This window comes from Halichoerus grypus, chromosome 7 (genome assembly GCF_964656455.1).
Source record: "Halichoerus grypus chromosome 7, mHalGry1.hap1.1, whole genome shotgun sequence".
NCBI lineage: Eukaryota > Metazoa > Chordata > Mammalia > Carnivora > Phocidae > Halichoerus > Halichoerus grypus.
In genome coordinates, this window is record NC_135718.1 from 102,318,248 (window position 1) to 102,326,987 (window position 8,740).

The 8,740-nt window shown below is 45.3% G+C and overlaps 1 long non-coding RNA gene across 2 annotated transcripts; it reads right to left on the reverse strand.

Annotated features, from left to right (window-relative positions):
• Window positions 1–8,491, reverse strand: LOC118524151 (uncharacterized). 2 transcript variants are annotated; one of them, XR_004911456.2, is made up of 2 exons: window positions 8,392–8,491; window positions 1–358 (listed from the first exon to the last, which is right to left on the reverse strand). It is a non-coding gene; the product is annotated as an uncharacterized LOC118524151 (long non-coding RNA). The 2 variants fall into 2 exon arrangements; XR_013449485.1 differs by lacking the exon at window positions 8,392–8,491 and adding an exon at window positions 4,437–5,380.
• Between the last annotated feature and the right edge of the window lie 249 nt (window positions 8,492–8,740).

The window sequence follows — 8,740 nt, forward strand, 5'->3', positions numbered from 1 at the left end:
TAGGTTTGAATCCCATCCTGTTTGCATTTATTACCTGTTCAAAAAAGAGTAAATTAAATATTTCAAAAATGCCTTCAGTGTGCAGAAACTCATTACCCAATAAAGCAGACCATTCCATTTTAGATGGCTGGAATTGGTAGAGTGTTGTCCCTTCTGCTGAGCTGAAATCAGTCTCCACGTGGCTTCTGCTCTTCTAACCGTCCCTCACAGTAAGTAGGACAGAACCAGTCCACCCCTCTCCAGTATCAGTTTTTTTTTTTTCCAGATATTGGAAGGCAACCATTTTCCTTTCCTTCAGTCATTTCTTCTTGAATGCCAGAAAGGTCATTTGCTATGTCAGGTCTCTCAGCTTGAAGAGCTAGAGGAAAAGAAAACTAATATTAGTGTTTGTGTAAAAAAGGAACTGGTCCCAGGGATGAGTTGCCCTTGTGCTAGCTTGCTGAATCTGGCCTTCACTGCTCCATAAAGTGTGATGATTGGTAGAGCCAGATTTCACTCCAAAATAAAGAAGTAGTCCTGGCCTCTGTTAACTCTGTAGCCTGAGGGGAGGGAAAGGGGGGCTCCCCTTGACAGTGGACACATGAACTCCCTAGCAGCCTCAGAAAAGCTTTACAGCTTTCTTAATAGATTGCAACACATTTTTTGCCAGGGACTATTTCCATATTACATGAGTTTCTCACAGACTTTTACCTAAGGGCACTGCTTTTGGATTGGAAATACAAGGGATAGGCCTGGAGCTTTGTGCCCAATGCCTTTCTTGATTTTTATTAAATTTCAGTAAGTATTGCCTCCCCTCCTCCTTCTCTCCCCAGGCCCCAGAACTGTACTAAAATACAAAGGAAGCACCAGAATATGTACCTGCCCTCCATGGGCATGTATTCATCCTAATGAAGTAAGAATACAAAACTTATAAGACTGTGGCAGAGAGCAACTGGTCACCAGGGACAGCACGAAGGACCATGGAGTCCTTCCGTAGCAAGTGCACACATGGGGACCCTCCACAGACTCTCTGCCTTCCCAGAAGAGGAACCTGTTGACCTATTAGGAGATGACCTTAGAGGTATCTGTCCATGGTATTTGTCCAGCCACCCAAATACCTTTTTATCTTGACTCCCCTTATGACCAAGTGTTCATATTTGGGATCAGTTGACTGGAGTAGGAAAGGAAGTCTGCACATAAGGGGTGGGGAGGGGTCTGAGGAGTGGGCCCAGAGAGATCTGTCTGCCAGAGCTATGTTTCAACCAGAATAATGCTCAGCCCTACAAGATGGCAAGTCCAAAAAGCCTTGCTTTGCCAGCCTGTGGCGCTCCTAACCCCTTCGTCATGGTGAAGGCTCTCTGGAAGGCTCGTCTTATCAGACTTGCAACCACAGGAGGAACTAGGTTATCTAGAAAGGCATCAAACTGGACAGTGAGCCTGCTGTGTGAGCTCACGTTCTTTTGTCTCAGCTCAGGCATGTTCTCATTCATCTGTCCACTTAGGACCAGCTCACACAGTGAGCGGGCGTGAGCGGGCACCTTTTGTTTGCTCAACTCAACCAATTCTCCCTTGGTTTAAGCTGGTGCAGGTCAAACATGTTTTCACCTCAGTGTTTACCGCTAAGCAAACTGGATTAGTCAGTGAGCGTTTCCTGCCTTTCATTGTTCTCTCAGAGTGTAGGAATCAAGCCTTCCCTTTGCATTTAGCATGGCAAGGAGAGGGTGGGCATGAACAAAAGTATTTAAATATTTAAATAAGCCATATTTAATGGTTATCTCTTCCAGCTTGGTGCTGTGCTTGGCACTGGAAAATCAAAGTGAATAAGATGCTCGTGTCTTCATGTTGAGGGAGGGAGGCAGACAAGTCAGGGAGTCATAGGGCAACAATGGGATAAGAGGGGGGCTGGGGGCTGTGACAGAACTGAGGGTGAGCACCTCATCCAGCCTGGGCCAGGGTGCGGTTGGGAAAGGGAATCAGGAACCATCCAGTGGAGGTGACATCCCAAGGGTTGAGCAGACATGAGCTGACCCAGAGACAGGGCAGGGTGTGAGGACAGAGAGAGGAGGCTCAGTAGCCAGTGTAACTGCTGAGAGGTGATAGAGCATGGGTTAGAACTAAACGATGAGTCCTTGTATCTCAGAATATTTTCTTACAGCTGGGAAGTGCTGAAGGTTTAATCACCAGCTTTCACTTCATTTAATGATGGTGATTAATACCAATTAGTATTCATATTCAGCCTAGGTTTAATGAAAACTCTCTGTCCAAATCTGTGAAAAGAAAGCTTAAAATGTGTTGAGGTCAGGAAAAGCATAGGCCCAGTCTCTATCCCCTCCCCTCTAGCTCTAGTACAAAAACAAAGGCCACTAGCAAGTGTCAACCATGCTGGAATGTGCTGGTGCAGCTCAGGAGCTTGGGGCATTCCCTCTCTTCTCTCTTTCTCTCCTCTTTTGGTCTGGTGAGCTTGCAAACCGTCTGCATTCTCGAGAGCCGTCCCTGTCAGGTCTCATACGGGCTGCCCTGCTCAACCAGGCGCACACACACCATCACTCTCATGCAGACTTCCTCCTCACCTCTGCCAGTCCCACTTCTCTACCCATGCATGCCCTGGGGCCCTTGGAGCTGTGACAGCTCTCAGGAGACAGAAAGTCTGCAAGAGGGGAGCATGATCTCTTGTGGGAGGACCCAAATGTGGGATAGGTGGCGGGATGTGATTTGTAGATCTTTTCCCTAGGACCCGGAAGAAAGAGGGATGGTTCATGGTCTTGGGCAAATCTTTAAAAATCTCGAAAGAAGAGAACGGAACTTCAGATCCTTGGTTCCATAATAAAAGTAACTAACATTCTTAGATGTTCAAATGACAGTTTGACATGGATTATCTCTTTGAATCCAAACAATAATCTTATGTTGAGGCATTTATTATTATTATTATTTCTCTCTCTGCCTTAACTTACTCATCTGTAAAGAGGGGATAATATTAACACTCACCCCATAGTCTTGCAAGGATTTAAATAAATAGTAAATACACTAGGACTGTGCCTGGCACATAGCAAGCTCTCAGAAGATGTTAGTAGTTGACCCTTGAACAACACAGATTTGAACTGCATGGGTCCACCTATACATGGATTTTTTACAATACCACACTGTGAATGTATTTTCTCTTCCTTATGCTTTTCTTAATAACATTTTCTTTTCCCTAGCTTCTTTTATTGTAAGGTTACAGTCTATAATACATATAACACACAAATTATGTGTTACTTGTTTATGTTATCAGTAAGGCTTCCCGTTAACAGAAGGCTTAATAGTTAAGTTTGGGGAGTTATACATGGATTTTCAACTGTGTGGGGGGTCAGCAGCCCTAAACCCTGCATTGTTCAAGGGTCAACGGTATTTATTATTGTGAGGAATCTGGTGTACAGAGGTTAAGTCATTTGACCAGGATTATATAACTGATAAATGGAGGCCAAGATTCAAACCCAGGCAGCCTGACTTCCTAATGACAGCACTATCCAGCCAGCTCGTCTGCTCTGCAGAAGAATTAAGTAGAAAAGGAACAGTGACTTTGGGTTGCTAGAGAGAAGCTAGAGAAACCCTTCGGTTTGGATAAACCAGTGGGTCCTGGAGCAGCATCCTCGGCATTTCCCAGGAACCTATTAGAAAGGCATATTCTCAGGCCCCATTCCAGTTCTCCTGAAGCTGAAACACTGGGATGAGACCCAGCATACTGTTTTCGGGAGCCCTCTAGGTGATTCCGAAGTGCACCAAAATCCCAGGAGCACGGGCCTAGCCTCTCAGCTCTCGTTATTTCTTAGCTCCCATGTGTTAGGCTCCAGAGATAAATATGACTTGCAAGTTGTTTCCAACACATAATGATGTTCTTCAACCCCTCTCTCGCCCAACTTGCAGAGGGAGGTTTAGAAAAGGCCTTGGGGTGGGCCTCATAGCAGGCCCTCAACCTTTTTTCTGGGAGAAGATGGCGATAGGACTTTCTGGGGTCTCACCTTCTTCAATATTCCCTCCAGTAGAAACAATCCTCTGAAGAAACAGACATCTAAAAATGGAATTGATTAGGCCTCACAGCCACCTCATGTGGAGGCCTCAGTGTTTGCAAACACTAGGTCACAGGTGGAGAAAATAGATTTGGTACCTGGGTTTCAGTGGTGTTGATGCCCCCCCACCCAAATCAACTGAAAGTAGAGTTGAAGGGCCAGAAAAGCTGAAAAGCAATCAAATGAATTTTGCCCCTTGGAGCGTGTATCTGTGAGGTGTGGGGATGGGCAGACGTACATCTCAGGACACTATAGCCTTAAAAGTGGGTGAGGTAGGAGATCTATAGTGTCAGAGAACAATTCTGAGGTTTCATACAGGCAGTTACATAAGTCACACAATTTCCCCAAGGATCAGGGGAGGGGAAAGGATGGCCCCTGGGTAGGGATGGGGAACGGGGCTACATAACGTACTTCAGCGATTTCATGTTCGTTAATGCCTTCTACCTGGCTCAGTCCAAGACAAACAGCTACCCAGTGGTGGAGCCGGGGTGGGAACCCTGGCTTTGTTGGAATCGAGCAGGCTTCATGATGCAATTCTGCCTCTTTGTCAGGGGTCATGTCCACGGCATGAAAGAAAAGAGGGAGAACAGGGAGAATGTTTTCAGAAACACAAGACCCTCAGCTGATTCTGGAGCCAGATTCACTCAGCCAAACTCTGCCATATCAGTCTCCTGGGCTGGAAGGTGACACCCACAGCCCGTTTATCAGAGCCGAGCAGCAATGACACATGTAGTCCTCTGTCAGGGAGCATCCTGATGGATGTATCAAAGCCCAGCCCTCCGGCACAGTGGTGCACAGACCCGCAGAGACCAGAGCTCCAGAGGGCACCAGCAGAGCTTCCCTGGCCATGAGGAGTTGGGCTCAGGCCCTGCCTACCTCTCTGCTCCGTAGGACATGAGCTCCGAGAGCAGGCACCCTGGCCTGAAGGAGGGATGTGTTGGTCCACGGTATTTCTTTCAGCTGAGGAGGCCGAGTTGGCAGGTGTAACCGGGCTTTCCCCCATGCCCACCCTTTCCTAGCAGGCAAGCAGAAGTTTCTCACTCTGAGTCTTCCCTCCTGGGCATTTTCATAGGGAGAGAAGACTGCCTTGCAGATTTCTCTGGGGGAAGGAAGGGAAAAGCCAACATGTCTCTCACCCTGGGAGATTGGGAGCATGTGCCAGGATTCCCAGGAAATTGCCAGCTCACCCTGCCTGGCAAATAACCTTCCCTGACAAGTGGCCAATTGACTTTCAGAACAGCAGTGCCACTGACTAAAAGTAAATTGCCTCTTCTTGTTTGTTTGTATTTTTCTAACACATCTGTTTATTTTTTTTAATTTTTTATTTAAATTCAATAAGCCAACATATAGTTCATCATTCGTTTCAGATGTAGAGTTTAATAATTTATTAGTTGCATATAACACCCAGTGCTCATCACATCATGTGCCCTCCTCAAGGCCCATCACACAGTTACCCCTTCCCCCACTCATCTCCCCTCCTGCAACTCTCAGTTTGTTTCCTAGAGTGAAGAGTCTCTCATGCTTTGTCTCCCTCTCTGATGACTTCCCCCTCAGTTTTCCCTTCCTTCCCCTATGATCCTCTGCTCTGTTTCTTATATTCCACACATGAGTGAAACCATATGATAATGGTCTTTCTCTGATTGACTTATTTTGCTCAGCATAAAACCCTCCAGTTCCATCCACATTGATGTAAATGGTAAATATTTCTCCTTTCTGATGTAAATCACCTCTTTTTAAGGAGTACAAGGTTATTTCCTAGGTGGGATCAGATCTCCTCCCCTCTGCAGAAGCAGGAATATGGAGAGCAAGTGAGGGCTCTCATTCCCATTTGACAGGAGAGTTGGGTCACCCCTTCACAGTGGGGCTGACTCACTTACATGGCTGTGCTAATATCCGAGGGAATGCACAGCTTGAAGTGGGCACAGGACCTGTGGTTACTGTTGATGCTTCTGCACACGGGAAGACCTACCACGGGTCAACTCCATTATTGGACAGGGCTCAGACTTGGAACTCCCGGCCTCTGAACAGTGTGTGTTTTGTTGCCTTGTTTAAAGCCAACTTTAAACTTAAATGTGTGTCAGCGGGGGGGGCGGGGGTAATCATGTTCTTCCCTATTGGACCGTCTTAAAAATCTGGCATGGATACAAAGAACCCTTGTTGCCTGGACCAGGATCTGAGGAAAGACGCCATACCCAGAAAAGAACTCTGGAATACACTGTCCCTTTTATTGGGGCTGACACAGCCCCCACTGAGAGCTGCGGGAACAGATTAATAAAAGCCGAGGGCTCCCCACAACCTGTGGGGCCTCCCAACGTTGTCAAGTCCCACCAGGGGCTTCATCCTTCCACCTAACCCATTCTAGATCAGTTAGCCTAAAATCCATCCATTCTTAAACCCCCTTTCCCACCTCCTCAGGGAAGACATTTTCCTCAGTCCTCAGTTCCTGGAAGTTTCTGCCTTTAATTCTTGTGAGCTGGCTTTTCACCTGGATGTTGAAGAACACCCATTTGAGAAGCAGGCTGTCACCTTTTTCTTCACAGTCAGGCTGTGAGTCCAGATCCCGAGCTCACACTTGAAAGGACCCTCAGTTAACCCTGAAACTGCATGATTTAGGCCCTGGAAATAAACTAGTGAACCAGACAATAATCCCTGCTCTCAGAGAGCCTTCCTATATTCTAATAAATATAAATAAATAAAATACAAATTTTAAATATGGCATTTTAGGAAGTGATAATTACTTTGGAAAAGAGCAAAACAGGGGTAGGAGATAACCAAGAAGGCTGATAGAGACGTGAGGACCCAAAGGGACCTAAATCAGGACACAGGTCCCTGGGTAGGGTTGTCTCCTGACAATAACGCCATTGCTCCCCTCACACCCAGCCCCTACACTGTGACCAAGAGCTCCTTCTATGTCTGCCTCTCTTCTTTTGATCTTTCTGTTCCTCTCGCTCCTTCCACCACCAAAAACTTTGCCTCTTTCTCTATTCTTCCGATTCTCCTGATTTTTGAGGTCCAGCTCAAGCCTAGACTTTTCGTGCCTCCTCTAAGGTATACAGAGCTCTCTCTTCTCTGGGTGCCATAGAAACAATAAGCCATACAAGTGCTAACTGATCTCGTCTTCTGTAGCATTCTCAACAAATTGAGAGCTGTGACAGAGGAGGCTGACAGCATGTGGCCTTGAATCTAGGACGCCTGTATTCAAACCAGGCGTCAGACCAGTCAGCGTCAGTGCAATTCGGCGAGAGCTGACTCCTGGTTCTAGGAAGTTCCAGGAAGCTGCAGCTTTTTCTTCTTGAGCCATGAGCCACTACCCCTCATTCTCTCAGTAGAAACTTTATTAGGGTCCCTCTGAAATGAATTTGCTCAGTTTTCTCTCTCATCCTTTCTCTCTCATTCCAATGTCTATTTTCCCCATCTCCCTCCTATTTAAGAAGAATTTGTGCCAATTCTTGTCCAATACACTTGCTCATCATGGCCACTCATATGCTTTGAGATCCTGTTTATTTCATTATCCAGAAATTCTTGTTTATTCTTTTAAAGTATTGGCTTCCTTTTCTTAGCACCCAATCAAGTTGAAGTCTTCCCCATTAAAAATAGGAAAAGATCTTGATAATTTTTCCTTAAGTTACCACCAAACCATTCCAGATGGGGAAAAAAATGAGTTAGAATAAAGACTTTTCAACCAGTTTGCCTACAGTTTATTTTTTTTAAAGTCAAGGATTCTTTTATTACTTATTTATTTACTTTAAAAATTTTTTTTGAAGATTTTAATTTTTAAGTAATCTCCCCACCCAGCATGGGTCTTGAACTTTTAGATCAAGAGTCTCATGCTCAATTGACTGAGCCAGCCAGGTGCCCCAGATTGCCTATAGTTTAAATATCAGTTCTGTTGTTGCTAACTGTGGCTTCAGACAACTTATTTAGCCATTCTGTGCCTCAGTTTCCTCATCTGTAAAAATAGAAATAATAATGACTATGTCATCATGTACAGTTGAGGATTAAATCAATTCGTTTTTGTGAACCACTTAGGACAGTGCCAACACGTTACAAATGCCACGGAAGTGTCTGTTCATTAAAAGAAATTATATTAAAAATTAGCTATTATTATTTCTTTCATTTCCTTGGTCCTATTCTTTCTTAGAACTAACATCCAATCTGTCCATTGTCTTTCATTATCAAACTTCTCAAAAGAGTGGTTCACACTGCAGACTCTCCATTAATTGCCTCTGCTTCCTCATGTCTCTTTCGTTCCTCAACCTACTACTGAAACCACCCTCTTTAAACTTGCCAGGGTCCTATTAAACTGCCAACACAAAGTCTCTTTTCATTCATTTGACTTCGGGTATCTGTCTTGGAATTTCCTCACCTCTTTGGTTTTCCTGCCAATCCTGCTTCTCCGCAGCCATCTCCTCTCCATGTACTCCACATAGACCTTCCCGAGGGTTCTTCTTGGCCTCTTCTCATGCTGTAACCTCTCCCTGGTGGTGTAATCCATGCTCCTGTCTTCAATTATTGTCTACATGCCATTGACTTGTACACTGATTAGGCCTGACATTTTCCCTGAGCACCAGCCCAAAAGTCTGACTGGCCTGACAGGTATCCTACCAGACAGTCAATTACAACATGTAAATCTTCCCTCTCTCATGTTTCGCTTCAAGTCTCTGTTTTGGCACTCAGTTACAAAAGCTAGAAACTTTAGTCTTTGTTGTTCAATA